The 22,529-nt window shown below is 43.8% G+C and overlaps 1 pseudogene; it reads right to left on the bottom strand.

Moving 5' to 3' along the window:
- The window catches only part of LOC103595794, a 20,260-nt pseudogene extending 15,185 nt beyond the window's left edge, over positions 1-5,075 (bottom strand).
- Between the last annotated feature and the right edge of the window lie 17,454 nt (positions 5,076-22,529).

Here is a 22,529-nt window from a genome sequence, read left to right as displayed (position 1 = left end):
ACTTCTAGCAGGCGGTTCTGTTTTTCATATAGTGAGAACTGGTATTTCTTTTTTTTTTTTTTATGACCAGTAAGGGGATCTTAACCCTTGACTTGATGCTGCCAGCACCACGCTCAACCAGTGAGCAAACTGGCCATTCCCTATATGGGATCCAAACCCGTGGCCTTGGTGTTATCAGCACCACACTCTCCCGAGTGAGCCACAGGCCGGCCCCGAGAACTGGTATTCATTTTCTTTAGGTACAGACATATAATCACACAAATGCAGCATTTGTAGTACAGATTGATAGAAATACATGTGTAAACTTAAGCCACATATTAAAATGTTAGCTAGCACTAGAAGTTAAGTATATGATAATTTTAAAAATTACTTTTTATGATCATTAAAAGCATAATGTTACATCATACTTTCCTTAGTAGTTCATCAATTTTGGGACATTTATTTTTCTTTTTATAAAAATTATGATGAATGTTGAAAGAATACCTGCACTCTCCCACGTTCATCACAGCTCTATTTACAATAGCCAAGATATGGAACCAACCTAAATGTTTGTCAATGGATGACTAGATAAGGAAAATGTGGTATGTTTACGCAATGGAATACTACTCAGCCATAAAAAATCATGAAATTCTGCCATTCGCAGCAACATGGATAAGCTTGGAGAAACTGTTAAGTGAAATAGCCGGCACAGAAAGAGAAATACACATGTCCTCACTCATAAATGAGAGCTAAGAAATAAACAAATAAATAAAAAAGAAAGAAAGATACAATAATCACAATAATACATTGAACTTTCAAAAGGAGAGAACTGAACTGTGGTTACTAGGGGTGAGAAAGGGGCAGAGGGAAAGGAAGTTAGTGAGAAGTTGTTAAATGGTCACAAAGAATGATTGTTTTGTAATGATGAACATACTGATTATCCTGATTAGGTCATCACATGTTGCACACAGGTAATGATATTCAACTCTGTACCCCACAGATATGTACAATCAACTATGTTTCAATAAAAAAAGAGATATTATGAGGAGAGTATTTGTACTTGAAGCCATTTCTGGGTTTTACTATTGCCTTAGGTAGCATTAATTATTTCTCAATGTTCATACTATGCAGATTATATCTATCAGCAAAAATAGATGAGGACTGGATTATTAAATTATATTACCACTTTCCAAGTGTAATATTAAAACATGTATTTGCTAATGGCAATAGTTACCTGCTAAGAGCATGGACTTTGTTGTTGGACAGGCTGGATTTGAGTCTTATTCTGACCTGGGTTTGTGACCTTTGGTCTTTCTAAGCATTGGTTTCTGTACAAGTCAATCGTCATAGCATCTGCATGACCCACTGTTTAGAACTGTGCTCTTCTTACAGTATTGTAGGCTCTAGCCAAGTGTGTTTGAGCCTTAACGTGTGGCCAGTCGAATTGAGATGTGCTGTGAGCATCATTCTGCACTTGACTTGGAAAACTGAGTACCACAAAAAATGTAAATACAGTATCTCATTATAATTTCTATATAGATTACACATTAAAGTGATAATATTTCAGAAATATTGGGATAAATAAAATATATCATTATCATTTATTTTAACTCAATTTTTTGATGTGGCTATCAGAACATTCAAAATTATGTATGCAACTCACATTATATTTTTATTGAATAGGGTTATTTTAGATTATTAAATAAGATAAGACATGGAAACCACTAACACAGTCCCTGTCAGGTACATGGTAAGAGTTTCATCCCACCCTCATCTATATTCCTAGGAGTAGGAGAAGTAATAATCACTGCTGTGGTGAGCTCTCGGCAGCCCTGGCATGGAGTGACATGTTTGCATGTGAGGGAAGCAGGAGAGGAAGGATGCACCGCAGAACATTCAAAATTATGTATGCAACTCACATTATATTTTTATTGAATAGGGTTATTTTAGATTATTAAATAAGATAAGACATGGATGGAAACCACTAACACAGTCCCTGGCAGGTACATGGTACGAGTTTCATCCCACCCTCATCTATATTCCTAGGAGTAGGAGAAGTAATAATCACTGCTGTGGTGAGCTCTTGGCAGCCCTGGCATGGAGTGACATGTTTGCATGTGAGGGAAGCAGGAGAGGAAGGATGCACCCCAAGATAGGCAGGAGGGCAGACAGAGAAACTCAGGGTCAAAGGGGCCACACAAAAGCCCAGGTGTTCATGTTGGGCCATAGCGGGTGTAACCAGCCTCCCACCTGGTTCAATGGATATCTGCGCTTGTTTTAGGTATAGAGACAGCAAACATCAGTTTAGATGAATTCCTCCCAGTGAGCCAGGAGGGAGCTAGTACTAACCTCTCCAGCGCCTCAAGGAGAGAAATGATCCCTGACCCTTTGAAAGCAGTTGAATCTAGCTGGAAGACAGAAGAGACCATAGTTCCAGGAAGACTAGTAGGGGTCTGAACCTCTGAAGAAGCATCATTGTTCCAGTCTGCTTGCGACTCCTGTCATTACCCCATGGAAGCTTCTCCTTGCTGCCACACGGGGCAGTAGAGGCTCTCCCCTTACCTCTGTCACATGAAGCAACTACAGGGGCTGAAGTTTAGTGAGGGGCAGTTGCTCCTGTGTGTGTTTGTCTGTGTGTGTGTGTGTGAGATTTAAGCAGTGTCTGTCTGTTACAAAACTTGTTGATAGACATGCCAGTGCCAGGGCTTGCCTCACATTAACTCCATTCTCTTCCATTGGTCCCACCACACACACACAGGAGGTGGAGTACACCAGTCCAGGCCCTGGAGTGGCGTGGACATAGGCACTGCATGGGCTGTGCCTGTCCTGTGCCTGTGGCAGGCGGTGGTAATCAAGTACAGCACTCCTTTCCTACTAAGTCAAGGTGCAGCTACAGAATCATCATTATACTCGTAGTAATCATGATACTTTTCAACCAGTTCTTCAGCAGCCGTGTGCAATCAGACTTATTAGCTTCAAAGTTTGGGTGTATATTAGCTCAAATTCATTGCAAAGTAATCATGGCTTTAGAGGGAAGGATTCTTTACATGTCAGCAATTACACATTATGTAAATGGTCTACGTAAACTGATTTAATTCGCATTTGCACATAATACCTCAACAATAATAAGCAAGAACTGGTTTTGTTTTTAAAGTTAATAACTTTAAAACAAAAATCCTGGGAAGCATGAAGACACTTGGGAAAGTTAATTTGGAACAATGTTCAATATATCTGTAAAATTTCAGAGGTATTACCAATGAAACCTAGATCAAAGTAATGGGAAAATATAAATATAAATAATAGAATATATAAATATCCCATTTTTACCTGTTATATTGTTATGGTTGCCCCATAAATTTTATATGTTAAAAATTAAAACGCAGCTTGAAACATTGATTGTTCCTGAAATGGTGATAGAAAAATTGTCCATAAATATTTTCAGCATAGATTCAAAAGGAAAGTCATAAGAATCCCATAGTTTGACCATCATTATAACTGTTTGGGCTGGGGGCACAAAACCCCATTTCCTGGTTCACAAACCATTCTAATTATTTTCAATTTGAGATTTTCTGAGCAGCTCAAAGCAGCCACTACAAGCGTATGAAGTTTTCCTGCAGTTGAAGGCTCAGGTTTGTAACACCCGTCTGATGACAGCATATTTCTGCGTGGGCAGATAGCCTTACAGAGCATGATTTGAAGGCTGTATGGATAGCAGTGCATAGTCATAATAAATCCATGCCTGGTGTATTTTTAAAAAGCTAATGAGCTTCAAGAGAATTTGGGCTCCTCAATAGCTTGACAACATTAGGACAGGATGCTTTGTCTCAGGGTGCTTTTCCAAAATCATTGGTTTTTTTTTTTTTTGGTCATGGCAAAAAAGTCTTACCTCCCAATAAGAAGAAAATACTACAAAAGCAAACAAGTCGCCCAAGTAAAACAAAAATGAAAAATGGGGAGTAAGGTAAAGGAGCAGGTGAGGAACACTTGGGAAGGAGAGTTAGAGAAGTGCATTTCTGGTAAAGACGGTCCCTGTTCATATGGATATATTTATATGAAGCCTGCGACTCACATACCTTCTCTTTCACATTTTTAAATGGAAAGCGATAATTTCATAAATGTTCCTTTAGCTTTTATTTGCACATGTTTTTAGGCCTATTATCATTTCCTCTTTTAAACAAAACTGTTCTATAAAAACCTGATAACGATAGGAGAAAAGATGAGAGTGGATGGGGATGTGTTGAAAAGGTGGCACGGTTTGAAGGAGGTGACAGCCCAGAACTCTTGGAGCTCAGCCTCCTATGCTGCCCCCTCATATGGGCTGAATTGAGCCCCCTCACAATTTATATGTTGAAGCCCAAACCCCCAGTATCTCAGGATGTGACTGTATTTGGAGATAAGGCCTTTAAAGAGGTTTCTAATCACCTCTTTAAATGCCCTATATCCTAAAACAGGAAGACACGACATGCTTAACAATTGTTTTCCCAGTTGGGTGCAAATGTAGTTGACTTCAGGGTACAGCTGTTAAATTCAGATACTGGTGGTTATGTTTATCTGAAGGTGGCCTCATTCGTCAATATTATTTAGAAGGCAAGTTTTTTAGAGGGTGTAAGCTAGAAGATGTGCCTACCTTACAGGGTATTCGTGAGCCTTGTGAGCATGTGGCACGGTTCTTGGCACAGCCTAAGCAGGCTCTGAATGAACTTGTTGCACTTAGAATCCCCTTTTGTGGGTGAGACACGGAGGACCTCCCATTAGTTCCTCTTTAGTACGACTCCAGCAGGGCATCTGAGCCCATTGTCAGTGGGGCTGACTGAGCATATTGCTGGATTCCTGGCCTCTGTTCTATCGGGAAACCCAGTGCAGCTGAAGCCACAAGTCTGGCTTTCTCCCAGGACATTGTGTAGAAGCCACTGTCTCTTGTCCCCAGCCTAAAAATTAGATGTGCCCCTCTTTGTCCTTCACCTGTGCTCGCCTTGCGTGGTGAGCTGTAAATGTGGCAGGCCTTGTTTGCTGTCGTGGGCACCACTAGAGAAGCTGCAGGGTGTGGCGGGCTGCCTGATGGCAATTGCAGTAGTGTGCCTGTGGGGCTGGCCCATGCGCCGATTACAGATGCAGGCAGCTGCCAGCCTGCGTGTGCTGTGCCTGCCGGGAAGCCGAGAAGGCTGGAAAACACATGCATTATACATTTTGAAAAGGTGAACTTGGAAAAGGCATGTCCCCTGTGACTTTAGTTTTTCATTAAACAGACTGTTCTTGGATTCAGAATCTGTGTAATTTCCTTATGTCTCACTATTTCCTGGTAGGTGTGTCGCTGCTAGGATACATTAAGGGGAGCGACTACCAATGGAAGAACGCAAATACGCCGCTCAGTGCAGAAGGCCCGTTGCCACACAACGCTGGTTACGGAGGCAGTGAGCCTCCTTCACGGTCACTGTCCTCCTCGCTGAGGGTGCCCTTCTTCCTCAGGCCAGACTGCCTGGGTCACCAGAGCACTGCGTGCTGCAGAGCATGTCACAGCACTGACACCCAGCACCCACGTCTTCTTAAGGCAGCTTTCTCCAGATGTGACATTGTTACACATCGTGTTTGTTTTGCATCTCTTCACCTACAAACATTCCTTTAAAAGAAAACACTTTGTGTCTTTCTCAGCCAGATGCTCACTACCCACCTACTCCCTCCTCCCTTCACTGTCCCTCTCTTTCCACTACCCCACAGACTAAAATTAGCATTAATCAAAGTGTTTAAATGGATCGTCAGGTTTAATCTGAGGAAAGTTTGGCCTGGGTCTCATTCGTCTTTGTTTCTTTTATGTGACTAGCAGGGTCTGGCATACAGCAGGTGTCTAATAACAGTAAAAGTAAAAGTTATGCAGTGCTCACATTGGTGCCAATATTTACTGTAGGGAATCAAAAGTTAGCAGGAATTGGATCAAATGTTTTCTTAAAGGTTGAGATGCTCTTTTCTAAGTCAAGGTTTGTTCAGTAACGTTTTTTCTAATTTTGAAAGTATATGTGCATTGTATAAAATTTGGAAAGCAATAAAAATTATGACTATAAAAGTGAGAAAACCCATAAATGTGTCCTGACCTGTGACCATTGGGAACATATTTACTGCATGGCTTTCAGGCATGGGCCATAATTTTCTTACTGTCATAACTTTTTTCCACATCAAAAAATACTGTGAATATGTACCCCCGTTTCGAAGATTCTGGACATGTATTTATTTATTATTAGGTGCAGCATTCTTTAATACAATATTCCTTAGAACCTAACCCATGGCTTCTTTGAGGATGAGCTGAAGTCAGCTTCTGCCAAAGGGGGCATGTGTTTGCCGAGGCCGGTCCCTTGGAGGCACCATCAGCCCAGGGAACTGTGGATCCGTCAACCCGGGGCTGCTTTAATTAAATGTTCCGCTTGAGGTCTCAAATGCAGGGAAGCCCAGCTGTGCTCACCACTTCAAGGGATGGATTTCTATCCATTTCCCCTAATAACAAGGTTAAAACAGGTAAGTCTTCTTATGATCTTCTCCTGGGGACAGGTATAGTTCTAATTCACTGAAAATGTAGCCCTTTGGTGTCCCAGCCTGTGCAGGGATGAGGAGAAGAGGGTGCGATCTCTTGTAGTCGTCCCACCTTGGGTTAGCTGTATCTAAGCTTTATTTCTGGTTGGTCCAACCAGTGCAGCTGTCAGAACAGTGCAAAGTACCCTCAGGGGAAAGACCACTCTTATCCACCTCCTGGGATTCCTTCCTTTCCTGCCAGCTCAGCAGTACATCCAAGACAATGCTTATTATATTTTGTCTGGAAATTTTGGTGAGAGGGTTGTTCTAGATTTCTAGGTCATCATAATGTGAGAGAAATGCCAGTGATATATTTAGCTTATTTCCTATTTTTGGATATTTACTTTGTAGTGTTTTGCTATCTTAAGTTATAATGAGCATCTTGCAGAGATATCTTTGGACATATCTCTTAGTGTATGCATAGAAGTAGAATTGCTAGGTCAATGGGTATAGACATTTTTAAGGATTTTGTTTGAAGATGCTGCCAATTTGTACTCCAGGAAGACAGAGTCAGATTATACCCTCATGGCAATGCTCATTTATTTTTGTTAGACCTCCAGGGAGTGTGACTGTGACTTCTTCTGGGACAGGAAGGCCCAGGATGCCTTTGGAGTTATTCGAGTGTCAGATTTACTCAATTATCTACTGAACACTGGAGGCCACCAGGAACCATCATTGACACACATTCAAGTCCCACTGGGGCTTCAGAGGGGGAAGGGTGTGGGTGGGCCTCATGAAAATGCCCGGAGGTGGCCCTGCACATCTTCCTGGTGTCAGGAGGACATCCCAGCTGGGTGTGTGAGGTGGGGTGTGGTGATGGGATGTGCCACAGCAGAAAGGACGTGGCCTGGGCTGCCAGGCCAGCACCTCCAGTGCACAATGAACAAAAGGAGGCAGCATCTAGCGATGCTTAGAGAACTGGGCTCTTTGGTTGTGACGTCACTAACAAGCTCCATACTGTTAGCAACTCTGGCAAAATCTGTAAATGACCTGTTTCCTCTTCTGTAGCAAAAGCAAAACTCTTTTCCAGCCTGCAGAGTTGGAGGATGAGTCCCTAAGTATGTGATTCTGGCCCCTCATAGAGGGCCTTGCTTTGAAAACCAGCAGGCTCCAACTGATATCAATTTGAGTTTTGGAATTTTATTTTACAGAAATCAGATTCTGGCAGCACTGAGGGCACCATCAGCCCTAGCAAAAGCTCCCAGGGACAATTTTTAAGGGCCTTAATCTGAGTAAAGATCTGTTGTCCTCCGTAAGGCACAGGCTTGTTTTGGAACTGGGGCTTTAGAACTTTGGCTCAATGTAATATGTATTTGAATGCATGCTAGTTGGTGTGCATTAAAATGACATGTTTGAGCACAGCAACCTGTTCTGAGACCATTTCTGTTGTTAGACTATGTATGTCTGCATGTGTGTCTCAGTACTGCAGACAGTTGCCTGCATCCCCCTGAGGCTCAGGATGGGCTCATGGAACAGCAACCCCCAGGCCAGAGATAGTCTGGTGCTCTGTCAGCCACGGCCCAGCAGGCAGGAGGTGGAGCTCAGCTTGGGTGGTTCCAGAGTCTGTACTGAATGGACCATCTGCAGAAGTGCAGGAGGTGTGAAGGGAACCACCAGCGGATGCTGAGACCCCGAGAGACCAGAAACAAGAACAGGAAACTATACCCACTGCCAGCCTGAAGAGACAAAGGGAGAACACGGTACAGCTGGACCCAGTGAGAGCTGGAAGCATGAAGGAGGCACTTTCAGACAGGTGTGAGGGTCCCTACGCACTGCCAGAAACAGCTCAACGCAGGGGTGGGGCAGGGCCTGACCTTCCATCTCCAGTGGTGTCTCCTGTTGGCTCATGGAAGTTAGAGGCGAGGCCGACCGTGGGGTGCCGTCCACTGGGTCTGTCCACCAGGGACCAGCAGAGGATGGATTTGGGGCTGGCAGAAAGTTAGGTCTTTTTCTCTAGGAGGTCTCAATGTGTGTGCGTGTGTTACACAGGTGGTTTCGTTTAATGAGTTAGTTGTCGCCTACATGGTGAAAGAGCAACAGAGAAGGAGAGACAGTGAGAACGCTTTAGCTTATTCCTGGCAGAGCTGGTCACGAACCTTCTCCAAAGCTCTTCTCCCCCCTTGAGCCTGGTTTCTATTGAATTATTCACACAGGGAAATTAATGATGCTGGTGAATGTATCCCAGTAACCTGAACTGCACCTGGTGGGGATGACATCGTAGGGATTCCTCTTGGGAGCAAGTGGTCTTCAGGACCTTGTGTGAGATGCGGGTCAGTAAGCAGATGAGGAAAGGAGACTCACAGAACCTCGGTGACTTATCCAAGGTGACAGAGCTTGTGTCTGGCCAAACCAAGACATCTAATTATTAGCTTATGTTGCTGAGAGATGGCTCACGTGTGGGTGTTATGCAAGTTGGGTATTAAGTTAATTACTCCTTAGGAGTAAACTTAAGGATTTGCCCACATGTGACACATGAGAGTAATTCTGGCACCCACTAGAGTTATCTGTGCAGACCCGCCACGTCGGAAGCCTGTTACCCCGATGCCAGCTGGGCTGAGGAGCTCTGTGTTAGAGGTGCAAGGGGCCCCTAGGTCTAGATCTCTATGGTGCAACCCAGGGTTTCCCCCAAGTGCATTTGGTAGAGATCAGTCTTGCAAGATCCTCCTTTGACAAAAGGGTTCTCTGGTCAAAAAAACCCCAAAAAACAAAAAAAACAGGAAAACACTAACACTACATTCTGCATCTCCCTCTTTTAGATTTAAAATGTACTTGGCATGTCAAGGCTCTGTGAAGTCATCTTGTGTCCTAGTTAACTTTGCATGAGAGTGAATTATTCATGTTTACATTTAAGCTTTTCTTTTGTCTTTCCAACTAGTAATGTAACCCCTTGTTTTGGCACTTAACACCCAGGAGAGTGCATGTCCAGTCCATATTCAGAAAGAAGCTCACTTCAGTTGCTCACGCACACACGCTGAGTCCCGAGCATACTCATCATATGCAGACATGACTTTTCCATATTCTGACAGTTCGTGGCTTCCCATCTCACGGGCAGCCTACCTGGGATGTGCAGCCGCGTCTCTCCCCGCTCCCTCTCTCTCCTTCTCTTCCCTCACGATCCTTTTGTCTCTTCCCCCAGGTTCCTGTATCCGTGGGTGGTGCGGGGAGACATTTGAGCTTTCGAGATCTTGGAGGATGCTCAGACGCTTCAGATTCTTTAGAGAGACACTTTCTCCTGTTGATACTGGCTGCCTTCACAGCAATTTAATTATATTTTATGCTAACAAAGTCTGTGTGGGACTCATAAGAGGGGAGTAAGGGAAGGAACAAGGAAAGAAGACAATGACAGGCAGAGAGAACCTGCATTGGTTATAAGGGTGAAGGCAGCAGTGCCTGCTCTTAGCATTTGCAGATGCTCAGCTCTGGGCAAATGCCATGCCTCGTACAGAGCCAGGTGCCGAGCGGGCATTTGGTTGCCAATTTCTCATTAGGTTTTGGAGGAAGAAGCAGAGATGGGTACAGTGTTAATGATGCCATGGCATGCAAACAAACTATTGGGTTAAAGCCTATTTCTTATTTTGTATAATAAACCATCACAGGACACACTTGACATATAGATTTGCTCTTATTTATAACTGTGATTGCTCGATGTTAAAATCTCCTGTTTGCAGTCTGAGTTGCTAGAAACATTGGTTCTGAAATCCAAACCCAGATGCAGCTCATATGGTTTCAGTTGTTGTTTCCACATGAAAGAGCAGGATCATCATCCATCAGGGCTTTTGAGCAAGCCAGCGATTACTTATCACTTTGGGTCCTGGCCAGGAAAAACTTCATGGTTGTTACTGTTTCGTTTATGTGAAGTTGTTGAATGTCACTGAGCCAGAAATTCAAGTTAACTTCACATATTTTTGACAAAAATGTGACTAATTAGAATGATCGCACTTCCTGTGGAGTGGTTTGCAGAATCATCTTTTTATGAAAATCGAATTGTGATGGCTTTATTGAAATGCAAATTAAATTATAAACAACCAGATCCCAGTCAATCATCCAGAACACTTAACCATTTGAAAAATTTTCAGTCCTCTGCTTTAAGAGAATGTGGGAAACACTAGAAAGAGATAATGCACTCATCTTAACCAGCATTCAGGGTGTATCCTATGGTCATTGCAGCTTCAGTCTGATTATCCTGATCTTTGTCTGCATCTACATCAACTACGCAGAATAATGGGTTTGGTTCTTTCGCTTACCTGTAGGGCCCTACACTGAGTTTATAATTTAGAGCAGACTTTCCAGTGCATGGATGAATAGCCTGGGGATCTTGTTAAACTGCTGATTCCACTCTGGAAAAGGGCCTGGGATTCTGCACTTCTAGCAAGTTCCCAGGTGAGGCTGATGCTGCCCACGTGGGGACCCACTTTGAGTGGGGAGGATTTGGAGGAGCAGGCAGGTCGGATGACAGGACTCGATCAGATGAAGGATCAGATGTACTTACTGCTTAATGCTTTCATCAGGGGGACTAGCTCATTCTTGGAGGCTATGCAAGAATAAGATTTGAAAGTGTTTACTTTTTTCAGTTAATCAAGACATCATATTGATCAGACTACAGTATTCTTTCAATTTTCTGACACGTCAAATATTAGGTATTATACATTATGGCATTAACAGATATATAGGAGTAGAAGGGAAAGAACCATAATTTTAAAAAGCAAACACATCTGGATCCTTTTAAACAGAAGAGAAATACTTCTATATTACCTTGTATAAGGCGTAGAACCAGTGTATCCAGTGAATCTAAAGTGATTATCTCATGAGAATGCAGTCTGTGGAAAGAGGTTTTCTCCTAGAAACGTGGTCAGTTATTTGCCTGAAAATGCAGTCCCAGCTTTTTTCTACATTGGTTTCTGTTGTGCAGATTCTGTGCTTTGCACCAAGACCCAGTGTGGATTTGATTTCCCCGTGGGCATGGAGTGAGGCTGGCAGGAGGTTAGTTGTTTGCTGTTTGTCTTTACTATGCTCAGGATTTACGAGATGTTAAGGTCAAAGGTTTCAAATGAAACCACCTTTTTAGTAGGACAGAAGTAAGTCATCATGTTTTAGTTTTCTGCTCTAAAAGTTTGACTTCTCTAATCTGTGGAGTGGGATGCAGCTTCCTTTCTTGTTCTCCTGTTTTGTTCACAATTGTTCTGGCTCTTCTGCACCTTTTCCATTTCCATGTAAATGTTAGAATCATCTTGTCCATTTCTTCAGAAAGCCTGCTGGGATTTTAGTTGTGATCACCTTGAATTTTCAGTGGAGGAAAATGAACATCTCAATGTTGATGAAATCATGCTGTACAAATTCCTGTAATGAAACTTGCCATCATTAAAAAGGCAAAACAACTTCTGCCCTTTGAGTTGCCCTCAATTGCAGGCCTAGAACATCCTACTAAACACTTTTTAATGATAATTATCTTTCGTCAACTGCAGGACTTATGTTCCTGAAAAGTGCCTTACTTGGCAAAACCCCACTGTAGTGGGATCAGTTGTGGGACTCAGACTTGCTTATCAAGCACATTGTTCCTGGTAGGTGAATTGTACTGATCTGTTTCATACCATTTCTACACAGTGACACAGCAGTTCTACTTTTTTAGATGTGCGTTGGATTGTTTTAATTCATTATTTCTCACGTTTGAGAGGTGAAAGGTGGTGGAAGATGTTGAGCTAGGGATTTTGAGATGCATTTTGTATTCCAGGATTCCCTGTGGTGGCGGTTAAGGGTAGCCGGTAAGGGATGGTAACACTAGCACCAGTGGAGGTGCTGGGTAGCTATTACTCAAACTTGGAGAGAGGAGATGTGGTTGTTGGGGGGGCACATGAAGGGGAGAGGGTTGAGGCTGCTGCTGGTGGGGGCGGGAGCCTGGGGACCAGGCCCAGCCTCTTCCTCCTGCTCTCCCATCTCCTGCTGACACTTCCCATTGGTTGACTCCAGACAGAAGCCAGAAGGCCAGGGCAGATGCAGTCCTTAGAGTCAGCTTACTGGAGCTCTGAGCAGGGTGGAGAGGGTGGGGTGTGGATCTAGAGGGGCAAGTGGAGAGAGTGCACTGCAGTCTGCTAGTATTTATAAATAGTGTGAACAGCTAGTGAAGGGCTGTTTCAGAAGCACCTTTCCCTTATGCATGTGCAAGGATTACAGGAGTATCATTCAGGGCGATACTATTATATTATACGATCATGTTCTTCCTACTCATCTGTCATGTGGTTGTACTTATACACCAACTGTTCTTCTTAAAACATCCCCCTAAAGTATTCCCAAATGGCAAACAAGAGAGTCTGGTGGTATTTCCAAAAGCAGTACACTGTTAGGACAATATTTCCTTGAAGTCCCAATTTTATTTTAAAAATTCATGCAGGTTTTGTGTTCAACTTTACAATACATTCATGTTAACCATAGGGACATGGAAACTCCAGTTTGAGAAGCCCAAATTAAATCTGAAATATGGGCCTCCTACAAAACTCTGTAATAGTTTCTCTTCCTTAGTAATTGACTTCATGCTGATCAGACTTTAAAATAACTGTAGAAAACTGAAAATCAAGATGTCAATCAAAGTGTAGAAACGTGTAAAAAAATAATTAGTGCTTTCTGATTTACTTGTTCATTCCTCCATTCATGTGTCCATTGATTCACCTGTGGCAGTGGTGCATTCTGTGGCGAGAAGCATTCCAGCTCCAGTGCCTGGTGTGCAGGCTGTGCCCTGACACGGTCATCACAGCTGTCAGGCCTTGAGGCTCTGTCTTTCCAGTACCTTGTGTTGTGCACTGAGTGTTCCAGCACTCAAGAAAGGCTGTGCAGGCACTCAGAGTTCCTTCTGGAGCACAGATCTTTAGAAAACAACCACATGAACAAACTTAACTGAAAATACTGTGTTTGGTCCTCTATTAGTAGTGATTTCTACAGGAAGTGTGGTTTGTTTTCTCAGTCTATTAGCAATCTTCTCTTACTTTTTTTTTTTTTTCCCGTGTCCGGCAACGGATCGCAACCCTCAGTGTCGCCCCCGTACCGTACCGGGACCGGCAACAGGATCTCAGCCCTCGGTGTTGCTCCCGCGCCTCGCTCAGCCAGTGAGCGGGAACCGGTCTGTATGTGGGATCTGAACCCTCGGCGGGAGCGCCGCCGCGCTTCCGAAGCGGCGCACTATAGCAGTGCGCCACTGGGCCGGCCCTTACTTTTTTTTTAAACTTCCATGCAAACCTGCAATTTGTAAAATATGTGTTTTTTATCAGAGTTTTTAAAATTTTTGCATCAATAAACATTAAAGAGATGCTTGGGGTCCTAGGCAAGGGGCTGGGGGCTGTAGCCCCCTCCACCCAAGAGCAGGCAAGAGAGCATCCTGAAAACACCACTTCCATGTGGATAGCCTACCACAGCCACCGCCGCAGACATGGCTGCCAAGAAAGAAGCTCAACGCCACAACAGCAGCCATAGCCACTGTTAAGGCTGCCCACTGGACACTCAACGGCATTGACACAGGGAGGGTCGGCAATGGAGACTGGAAAAGGAAGAGGACGTCTCTCTCCTCAAACCAACTCCAGAGTAATAGAAGAGGCAACTGCTCTCCTAGATGACCAGACATCAACACAGAGATAATAGAAATATGAAAACCCAAGAAAATACGACGCCACCCAAAGAATACAGCAGTTCCAAATACCAGACAGTATAGAGCAGGAAAGCCTTGAAATGACTGAGAAGGAAACTCACTGAGATACAAGAAGTCTCAGACAACATACTAAAATGAGAAAATAAATCCAGGATATGAAAGAGGAAACTTACAAAGAGATTAATACCTTAAAAAATAATGTAGTAGAACTCATGGAACTGAAAGATTCACTCAACGACATAAAAAACACAACCAGTAACTTAAGCAGCAGACTAGAACATGCAGAAGAAAGAATTTCTGATCCTGAAGGTAGTCTTTTCGAAATAACTCGAGGGTGAAAGAAGGGAAAAAATAATTTAAAAAAATGAAGAAAATCTAAGAGAGTCAGCAGACAACCTTAAGCTCACAAACATTCAAGTTATGGATGTTACGGAAGGGGAGGAGAAAGGAAAAGTCATAGAAAACCTATTCAGCAAAATAGTAATGCAAAACTTCGCAGGTAAATGGAGTAAATTAGTCTGTTTCGTGTTGCTGTAACAGAATGCCTGCAACTGGGTAGTTTATAAAAAACAGAGGTTTATTTGGCTTACAATTCTGGGACAGCTGAATCAGATGAGGACCTCAGGCTGCTTCTACTCATGGTGGAAAGTGGCAGGCAGTCGGTGGGTACAAGCAGATCACATGGCGAGAGGAAGCAAGAGAGAGAGAGAGAGGAGGTGGCAGCATCTTTCAAACAACCAGCTCTCGTGGGAACTAATAGAGCGAGAACTCACTCACGACCCCAACCCACAGGGAGAGCATTAATCCATTCATGAGGGATCCGCCCCCATGACTCAAACAGCTCCCAGCATTGCCAAGTTGGGGATCAGATTTCTGCATGAGTTTTGAGGGGACAACACATCCAAACTCTATCAGAGAGAGACATGAAACTTCAGATCCAGAGGCTGAAAGATCCCCAAACATATTCAACCCAAAAAGATCCTCTCCAAGGTACATTATAGTCAAACTGGCAAAGCTCAAAGACAAGGTGAGAATCTTTTTTTTTTTTTTTGTCTTTTTCCATGTCCGGCAACGGATCGCAACCCTCAGTGTCGCCCCCGTACCGGACTGGGACCGGCAACGGGATCGCAACCCTCGGTGTTGCCCCTGCGCCTCACTCAGCCAGTGAGCGGGAACCGGTCTGCATGTGGGATCCGAACCCTTGGCGGGAGTGCCGCTGCGCCTCCCAAGTGGTGCACTATAGCAGTGCGCCATCGGGCTGGCCCAAGGTGAGAATCTTAAAAGAAGCAAGAGAAAAGTGTCAAAACACCTATAAGGGAGCCCCTATCAGACTAACAGCAAACTTCTCAACGGAAGCTCTACAGGCCAGAAGAAAATGGGATGATATATTCAAAATACTAAAAGAAAAAATACTGCCAGCCAAGAATACTATACTCATCCAGGCTATCCTTCAGAAGTGAGGAAAATATTTTCTAGACAAACAAAAACTGCAGGAATTCACCAGCACACAATCTGCCCTGTAAGAAATCCTCAAGGAAATCCTGCATTTGGAATTTGAAAAACAATAATCACTACCATGAATATACAAGAAAGAACAAAACCCACTGATAGAACCAAAATGCAAATACGAAAGGGAAATTAAATCTTACCACCACAAAAAGCCATAGTGACAAGGGAATAATGCCCCTATTTTGTTTCTGAATTTAGTAACTTTGGTCTTCTCTCCCTTCTTTTATTTTTGGTAAGTCTAGGTAAAGGTTTGCAAATTTTGTTGATGTTTTTAAAGAAAAGAAATAAAATAAACCTGACAGGCAGAAACCATCAGGGAAATTGCCTTTGGCATTGCACCTCCTGTTGGACTGTCTGAAGCCCATGGTTTGTGTGCCCTGGCATTGGGGGGCATTGCGCCACCACTGGGGACCATTTAAGAGCCTGTGGATTTTGGTGGTGCCCTGGTCTGATATTAGCAGACCTTCTCCGAGTTCTCTAGGTACCCGTGGCCTTTCTCTTTTGCTTTACACAATATGTTTGGGAGACTGGAAAAGGCAAGTTACCAAAAATGAGGGAAGTTTGCTTGAGGAGGGAGGGCGGCCCTCCTGATGTCACTCTGCAGCCCCATCAGGACTGCAGTGGCGACTCTGGTGTGAGGGTTCTACTCACAGTATTCTTTCCAGAAAAAAAAAAAAATTAAAAAGCTGCCCTTTTAAATGACTATTAGTTTTGAAAATAAAATCTAAATGGGTGGAAAAGCAAGCCGTTCTTGATTTAGGAGGAGATATGTGAGCAGATCTGATGGCCGCATTTGGCCTTGCGGTTTGAACAATGGTCATGTGGCAGGGTTCCAGTTCCTACTGCTACAAAACTCTCCTCAGATGCATCAGACACTGTGAAGGAATCACCATGAAGATGATTTCTGGGAACCTAGACAGCCCCTCTCTGCACTTTCTCGCTTGCATTGGCAATGTTGCTGGAACGGGTATGTTTCTTGGAGTTAGAGAATTGCTCAAGAGGCATTTATTGAGCTGCAGAAAGAGAATTGCCAGCAAACCATGCTGTAAAGAAAGATGGTTCCACAGTCTTTTCAGTGTCCCGTTATCCCTAAAAGATCATCTGTTTCGTAGAAGGTTGAAGATGTGACCTTGGCAACGCACTTACCTCTCCTTCGAGTCTCATCCATCGGATCAACCAACTGCATTACATAACGTCTAAGCTCCCTGGCAGCTCTTTCACATTGCAGCTTAAAGTGAAGATGTTATGTCAAGAGGAGAAAGAATTAACCCTCATTAAACACTTTTCAGGCTATGTACTTTTGCTGGTTTTCTCATTTAATCCACCCTGATTTGGTATTCAAGCTCAATGAAGTTAAAAATTTGCAAATTTATCTAGTTCTCAAAAGTAACCAAGAAGGGCCCAGTTTAGCTTATTTTAGCAGTTGTTTCTTCCCTCTCAACTCACGATGTCTCTTGGAATTCAGAGCAGTGGTTCTTCATCTGATGGAAGCCAGGAATGCCCTCCTGATAAAGGCGCGTCCACCTTATATTAGCCGTGTAATTTCAGCTCATTCTTGGACACCTTGGGATCTCTCCATGGACTGCAGACATAGAGCCCTGTGTCTGGAGAGAGGCTGTGGTCATTTTTGTTTCCCCAGGGAAGACGGGCAGCCAGTCATTGCGTTATTCACTCTGCGGGTCTCCATTGAAGAGACTCTGTGTGGTGAGATTCTTCCCATAGGGAAAGGTCCCTCTAGGAGGCAGCTGTAGAACCACAGACCCTCAGGATAGATGTGCCCCTTAGGAATCAGCCATGAGCCCCTATCTTTGAGTACTTAAGGATTGCTTAGTACTGTGTGTTAAGACATCAATCATTCTAAGAACTAAAATTTTGAATGCTTATTGCTAGACATTGTGATAAACGTTTTGCATGTATTTTATCATTCAAGATTTAGGTCCACACTATGTTAGTTTCTAGTATTTTCCTTAATTTAGAGATGAGAAAACTGCCACAGATAAAAAACCTTGCCCAGGTCAGCTCCGAGGGACAGGTCTGTGATGTGAATTCACGGTGTTTGAAACCAGTGCCCTCTCTGTCACACTGATAGGTGGCTTTGTGTCACTTCGTGCCTGCCCACAGGGAACATTTGCCATGTGTTTGCTCTCTTTTAAAACTTCTCCAGAATCAGAGAATTCACATGCCGAAGTTCATGCGGCTGACACCTGGGCTAATCAGTCAAGAGTTACTTCTCTGCTTCAGTCTGAATTCTTCTCACTGTAAAAATCTGATAATTTTCTCTGGAGAAGTCCCATATAAACAAGGAGACTCTTTTTACAGTAATCTGGAAATTGTGTGTTCACACACAGTCCTGCACCTGTTTTGTAGGGAAGTTAAGAGAAGTCCATAAAGTGCGTAGAGAAGAAAGCATTCCCCAGATTGTGCTTTGTGGACTAGAAACCTCCTAAGATGTTGATGAGTGTTATATGAGCAAATACGCACGGGAAACACAGGCTTAAATAAGGGTACCCACGCTTTTTATTGCAGGAATTCTTGGAACCTTTAATATGTTCGTATGGATAGGGAAAATTACGGAAAGTTTAAATTATGTCAGATGGGATGCAGTTCATTATTGTCCTGTGTATTTTCCATCTCTGTGTAAATTCATTTCATCTGTTCCATACCCATCAGTGCGAACAGCCCCCCTCTAGTCTTGGGCAACATATAGCTCCCAGTTGAAATCCTGGTAGGGTTTTGGAGATTTTTCGTTCTGAGTCGACATCTTACTTAGTATTTGTACTGCAGATCAGTGACTTCCAGCGCTGATTCTTCTTCTGTTGGTCCAGTGGGCAATAATACCATAAAGACTACCTGGGGAATCTGTGTAGAGTCATCAGAAGCAGACCTTGCCTGGGGGATTGCCTGGACTTGGAACCGTGTCTTGCTTACATGGCCACATGTGTTTGCAGCTGCTTCTCTACCAGTTTGGCAGACATGAGTTTTCTTGCAAACATCTGGCTGTGGTAAATGCAGGAATCTCTTCCCCTAGTTAAGGAGCATGAGGATTAATTTAAATGAACTAATAAGGCTGGAGGATCATTGTATTTTCCTGTACATAGTGGCATGCGAAAGCACTCTGCCCTTAAGGGAGCCACTGGAGAAGGAAAATCCAGTCTCTCTTCAAGCTGCAGGGGATAACCCACAGGCAATAGCAAAATTCCATGGAACTTTGGTGTGAGTGTTGTATTCTGGGTGGATACTGCAGGTATCAGGTGTCCATAGTACAACAAGGTGACCTTAGCCAGTGGGAGACGCGGGCACCTGGCTCCCGGAGAAGAGGAGGACTTTAATGCCAGGGCTCAAAATCCATTGATCTTTGCTAGATCAATATTCCTCAAGATGTCTTGTCTCACCAAGGTTTTTTTTTATTCAGAGGACTAGATGTCCTCAACTTTAAAGGATTAGGAACAATAGAAGAGAGGGTGGGATTGGAAGGTGCCATCGGCTGGTGCTCAGTGTCACTGCATTTTAGGGGCCCCCTCACTCACCTCTCTTTCCCTTCCAGATGCCTGAATTTTCTTTTTTCCATAGCTTTCTGATTCCCACTCTCTTCTTGCTACCCTCCCAAAAATGTTTCCTGGAATTAGCAGGAAGGCTCATGCCAGCCTGACAGGTGTTTGCAACATGACAACTAAGGTATTGTTGACATCTGCTAGAGCAAGAAGTGGATGTCATAATGGTACAGAAATAAATCCCCCAGAGCACAAGCTGGAGGACAATGTGAGGACATGGAGGGGCATATGAATTATACCAAAAGATGATTTTCTAGTGATTCATCTTATTCCTCTCGAATTAGGCAAATTAAAGGGACTTCAAGTCCAAAACACACCCAGAAAGAGGTCAAAGGGCCAGGACCCTGAAGCTTGAGAAAGAGTACAGTACATGCCCAGTGGGATGTTTTAGAATAAGCAGCTGCTCTGCACCTGCTTGACCTGATGGCCTCTCTCTAGTCTTAGGATATGGGACTTTGCAGTGTCAGAGTGCTCACTGGATACGTGCTCTCTGGATGAGCAGATGGACAGATGAATGAATGAATCATCTGGACATGGACACAGGCGGAAGGCCACCCTCCATGTCCTGTCCAGAAGAGGCCGTGGCCATCCCATGCACTTAACTCCTGGATTCACTGGATAATGTATACATAATTTCATGTGTTGTTCTTTTTTTTTTTGTAAAGACAGAAAGTGTGAAGAGAGGGGTGCCTCCTTGTTTAGAGAAGGCTAAATGAATTGTGTGATTCTCTCGTTGACTTTTATAGAGTCTGGCTCAGGGAACCGTAAGTCAGCCAGAGTTGGAAGTGTGTCTAGTCTGAGCCCTCGTCTAAGGCAGGCATCTCTCTAAAGGGTCCCAGTGGCCAGTCCTGCCGAATTCTTTCTTTGTTGCTCTTGTTGCGTGCATGCCTTCATCTTGAACACTTTGCAGTCAGCATCCTTTCCTCTTATCAGTTTCCCCTCTTCTGACCGCAGGACGAGTTTTCTTGCTTGGGCTCACACCTCACTGTAGCTTGATCTTGCTTTGATCTTTTCCCCTAACAAACAGAAGTTATTTCCATAGGGAATGGAAAATTGTGAATTTTTTCCTTGATTTAAAATGCCAACTACTTTTTTGAAAGCTGCCAACATAGTATTCCATTCCTAAAGGTAAAATATTAAGAGAGGGCAGTTACTCTCTTATTACTACATTAGTCACTATTTAATTTACATTGGACTATGAGGATTTGAAACTTGATGAAAATTTTGGCTTCACAGTTTGGGGAAACTGCCCAAATCAAGGAGTTCTAAATGTTTAGGGACTTCTGGTGGGCACTTTATACATGGGCATTACTCTAGAAAACAATGTGAGACCCATATTACTGGGGCAGCCCTTGCAACTCGAGCTGAGGAACTAACTGCTTTAGGAGACACTAAAAGAGGATTTAAGATGAAATATTGCAAGTTACTATATTTTTGTTTATCCTTCCTGCTTAATTTTGTATTTGCTATGTCATGATGTCTTTTATGACAAGATCAGAACATCTAAGCTCAGAGGAGCACACAGTCTTGGGGGAATATTTAAGAATCTCTTTGAAAAGAAGTGCAATTTGGAAAGCTTATTCACCTAAGTATATTATTTTGCATTTGAAAAACAGCAGCAACAGAAATAACAGCAAACATCCTAATGTTTGGAAATAGTAAGGTGTCAATGTAAATGAGATCATCTTTGAAATGAAAGATCTGAGGCCTAAACCAAAGTGCAAGAGGCACAGAACTTTCTTCCTTTTCCCTGCAGGTGGATGATGTGTCGCGTGGTTGTCAGAATCTGCATGTCAGACACATGACTAGATGACTGTCCTCCTGTCATATCAGTGGAGCCAGGCCAGTCCAGCTCCATTGGTTTTTTCAACATAGTGGAGTGGGGAATGAGGGAGGGCCTCTAAATTATCAACTCACTGTCAAATATTAAATGGCATAAGTCAAGCAAAAGATGTGCTTTTAGTCATCTCAGTTCTACATTTCACTGTCTTTGGTGCCTTAAGACATTTTATATGTAGCAAATCAATCTCACCACCTAAGTCAAGGCTGCCGGAGAAAAATAGCAAAACTGCTCAAGCACGGGCAACCACACATTGATGGATTCTGCCTTCGCTAGGCCTTCATTTCCGTCTGAAGTTCCTGTTGTGTGTTTCTGGTCCTAACCTTTTGCAGGCCCACATCCAAGCTGTTCGTCTCTCTCTGGAATCTTCACCATGACCCAACTCCCTGCTGCTTAGCAGATGATCTGGTCTCTACCTCACCTCACAGGAAAGATGGATCCGCTGTGCATGTGTATTGCAGGAGCCTGAAATCTGAGAGGGCACTCACATAGTGTTTGCCTATTCCAAGGAACTCACTTGGTATTTCAGTAGGTCAAGCCATTGGTTTGTTAGACTCACAGGAGTCGCTGACGGTGGCCGGCCAGCTAGATATCTGCTCCACCATGGGGTACATACAACAGTTATATAGTGAACAGATCAAAGTAGGGGTGTAAATCATTTGCATGCTTACACGCAGGCCCTCACCCAGCTCACATAACTCAAAATGCACGGGAGATCTGGCTGAGTACCTAAGTCAACCAACTCCTACTCTCCTGCTTCCACAGTGCTTTAGCACCAGCGTGTTAATTCATTTACTTACGGTCCTTGCTTCCTCCAACCTTCCCTTTGTCTTAAAGGGTACAAGCCTTTCCCTGGGTAACTGCCTTGGCCAGGGGTAGTTTCCCAGCCGGGGCGTGGAACTCTGGTATGCACGGAGAGGAGGTGTAGGGCTATGGCCAGCATTTACCCTACAGCGTGCGTTCCTTCACATTCCGCCTGTACACAGGCAAACTTCTCTGTCTCTGCGGTATCCTCCCTGTGTCTCTGAGGAACAGTCAGGCGTCTTCCTGAGCAAGGTGAGCCCTTCCGCCCCTGACCCAGATGCCACCACGGTCATCCCTCTGAGGCTCTTCTTGTCGAGCAGTCCTCTTTCTCCCAGCTCTTGCTTCTTTCATTCTGTGATCAGTTCCTCCTGGCGTGTAAACAGGGTCAAGCTTCATTTTAGGAAGTCCTCTTTTGACTCTACATGCATCATGTTCTGGAAAGTTCTCTCTTGTTTCTTTGCCTTGTATTTACTCAGTTTACTGTGATCCGTTTTCTGACTCTGCCATCCCACTAAGCAGTCCTTGGTGAGGTCCTCAGTGGCCTCTTCATTGCTAGATTCAGTGAGCACAGACAGCCCTTGGCCAGGTCCCCAGGGGACCAATGGACACTTTCAGGTCTTTTGGTCTTCATCTTGCTGGAGTTCTCTGCAGCATCTGA

The sequence above is a fragment of the Galeopterus variegatus genome, unplaced genomic scaffold, assembly GCF_000696425.1.
Source record: "Galeopterus variegatus unplaced genomic scaffold, G_variegatus-3.0.2 Scaffold1848, whole genome shotgun sequence".
Classification (NCBI taxonomy): Eukaryota; Metazoa; Chordata; class Mammalia; order Dermoptera; family Cynocephalidae; genus Galeopterus; species Galeopterus variegatus.
This window is presented reverse-complemented; position numbering and strand designations above follow the sequence as displayed.